Here is a 2,500-nt window from a genome sequence, read left to right on the forward strand (position 1 = left end):
CGAGGGTGTGCTCTTGCACTATTTCATCAGCAACACTGCCTTGTAGTGAGCATTTAATGATGAATTGACTAAATGCAGCTTCCTGCCTTTTTAATAGGATCAAATTTCCTTGTGTTTTCAATTAGCATCTGCCTTGTATTTATAAGACAAACAAGAATATTGTTGCTGAATGCAGCTTGTGTGTGCTTTGTGCTCCTTTGCCCTGTTCAAATGATGAAAGGAAATAAAGTTTGTATTTTATCCAACTACCTGTGCTAAAAAGTGATGGGAACAGTGTTTGTAATTTCTTCTACTTTTTCAGTGACACAATGTTCAAGCTGCTTATCTAATTGGTGAAAATGCAATGTCTGTTTATGACACTCACTTTGACTATATATGTTGTAGCAAGAGATTGTTTCTCGCTTACGGCCATACCAGCCTGGGTACGCCCGATCTCGTCTGATCTCGGAAGCTAAGCAGGGTCGGGCCTGGTTAGTACTTGGATGGGAGACCGCCTGGGAATACCAGGTGCTGTAAGCATTTTGTCCACGAGGGTGTGCTCTTGCACTATTTCATCAGCAACACTGCCTTGTAGTGAGCATTTAATGATGAATTGACTAAATGCAGCTTCCTGCCTTTTTAATAGGATCAAATTTCCTTGTGTTTTCAATTAGCATCTGCCTTGTATTTATAAGACAAACAAGAATATTGTTGCTGAATGCAGCTTGTGTGTGCTTTGTGCTCCTTTGCCCTGTTCAAATGATGAAAGGAAATAAAGTTTGTATTTTATCCAACTACCTGTGCTAAAAAGTGATGGGAACAGTGTTTGTAATTTCTTCTACCTTTTCAGTGACACAATGTTCAAGCTGCTTATCTAATTGGTGAAAATGCAATGTCTGTTTATGACACTCACTTTGACTATATATGTTGTAGCAAGAGCTTGTTTCTCGCTTACGGCCATACCAGCCTGGGTACGCCCGATCTCGTCTGATCTCGGAAGCTAAGCAGGGTCGGGCCTGGTTAGTACTTGGATGGGAGACCGCCTGGGAATACCAGGTGCTGTAAGCATTTTGTCCACGAGGGTGTGCTCTTGCACTATTTCATCAGCAACACTGCCTTGTATTAAGCATTTAATGATGAATTGACTAAATGTCTGTTTTATCAGACTCACTTTGACTATATATGTTGTAGCAAGAGATTGTTACTCGCTTACGGCCATACCACCCTGGGTACGCCCGATCTCGTCTGATCTCGGAAGCTAAGCAGGGTCGGGCCTGGTTAGTACTTGGATGGGAGACCGCCTGGGAATACCAGGTGCTGTAAGCATTTTGTCCACGAGGGTGTGCTCTTGCACTATTTCATCAGCAACACTGCCTTGTATTAAGCATTTAATGATGAATTGACTAAATGTCTGTTTTATCAGACTCACTTTGACTATATATGTTGTAGCAAGAGATTGTTTCTCGCTTACGGCCATACCAGCCTGGGTACGCCCGATCTCGTCTGATCTCGGAAGCTAAGCAGGGTCGGGCCTGGTTAGTACTTGGATGGGAGACCGCCTGGGAATACCAGGTGCTGTAAGCATTTTGTCCACGAGGGTGTGCTCTTGCACTATTTCATCAGCAACACTGCCTTGTATTAAGCATTTAATGATGAATTGACTAAATGTCTGTTTTATCAGACTCACTTTGACTATATATGTTGTAGCAAGAGATTGTTTCTCGCTTACGGCCATACCAGCCTGGGTACGCCCGATCTCGTCTGATCTCGGAAGCTAAGCAGGGTCGGGCCTGGTTAGTACTTGGATGGGAGACCGCCTGGGAATACCAGGTGCTGTAAGCATTTTGTCCACGAGGGTGTGCTCTTGCACTATTTCATCAGCAACACTGCCTTGTAGTGAGCATTTAATGATGAATTGACTAAATGCAGCTTCCTGCCTTTTTAATAGGATCAAATTTCCTTGTGTTTTCAATTAGCATCTGCCTTGTATTTATAAGACAAACAAGAATATTGTTGCTGAATGCAGCTTGTGTGTGCTTTGTGCTCCTTTGCCCTGTTCAAATGATGAAAGGAAATAAAGTTTGTATTTTATCCAACTACCTGTGCTAAAAAGTGATGGGAACAGTGTTTGTAATTTCTTCTACTTTTTCAGTGACACAATGTTCAAGCTGCTTATCTAATTGGTGAAAATGCAATGTCTGTTTATGACACTCACTTTGACTATATATGTTGTAGCAAGAGATTGTTTCTCGCTTACGGCCATACCAGCCTGGGTACGCCCGATCTCGTCTGATCTCGGAAGCTAAGCAGGGTCGGGCCTGGTTAGTACTTGGATGGGAGACCGCCTGGGAATACCAGGTGCTGTAAGCATTTTGTCCACGAGGGTGTGCTCTTGCACTATTTCATCAGCAACACTGCCTTGTATTAAGCATTTAATGATGAATTGACTAAATGTCTGTTTTATCAGACTCACTTTGACTATATATGTTGTAGCAAGAGATTGTTTCTCGCTTACGGCCAT

General features: G+C 42.7%; 7 non-coding genes across 7 annotated transcripts in view; all 7 read left to right on the plus strand.

The window, feature by feature from the left end:
* Positions 1–400: 400 nt before the first annotated feature.
* LOC145874307 (5S ribosomal RNA) lies at positions 401–519 on the plus strand. The gene has a single exon (XR_014389942.1). It is a non-coding gene; the product is annotated as a 5S ribosomal RNA (ribosomal RNA).
* A 409-nt stretch (positions 520–928) lies between these two features.
* On the plus strand, positions 929–1,047 carry LOC145874308 (5S ribosomal RNA). The gene has a single exon (XR_014389943.1). It is a non-coding gene; the product is annotated as a 5S ribosomal RNA (ribosomal RNA).
* Positions 1,048–1,186: 139 nt separating this feature from the next.
* On the plus strand, positions 1,187–1,305 carry LOC145871384 (5S ribosomal RNA). Its single transcript, XR_014387015.1, has one exon. It is a non-coding gene; the product is annotated as a 5S ribosomal RNA (ribosomal RNA).
* A 139-nt stretch (positions 1,306–1,444) lies between these two features.
* LOC145874309 (5S ribosomal RNA) lies at positions 1,445–1,563 on the plus strand. The gene has a single exon (XR_014389944.1). It is a non-coding gene; the product is annotated as a 5S ribosomal RNA (ribosomal RNA).
* A 139-nt stretch (positions 1,564–1,702) lies between these two features.
* On the plus strand, positions 1,703–1,821 carry LOC145874310 (5S ribosomal RNA). The gene has a single exon (XR_014389945.1). It is a non-coding gene; the product is annotated as a 5S ribosomal RNA (ribosomal RNA).
* A 409-nt stretch (positions 1,822–2,230) lies between these two features.
* On the plus strand, positions 2,231–2,349 carry LOC145874311 (5S ribosomal RNA). The gene has a single exon (XR_014389946.1). It is a non-coding gene; the product is annotated as a 5S ribosomal RNA (ribosomal RNA).
* A 139-nt stretch (positions 2,350–2,488) lies between these two features.
* Positions 2,489–2,500, plus strand: part of LOC145874312 (5S ribosomal RNA) — a 119-nt gene continuing 107 nt past the window's right edge. The window contains exon 1 of the ribosomal RNA XR_014389947.1: positions 2,489–2,500. This exon is cut by the window's right edge and continues 107 nt beyond it. This is a non-coding gene — a ribosomal RNA (5S ribosomal RNA).

This window comes from Salmo salar, unplaced genomic scaffold (assembly GCF_965601325.2).
Source record: "Salmo salar unplaced genomic scaffold, fSalSal1 ptg000293l, whole genome shotgun sequence".
In the NCBI taxonomy this organism is placed as follows: Eukaryota; Metazoa; Chordata; class Actinopteri; order Salmoniformes; family Salmonidae; genus Salmo; species Salmo salar.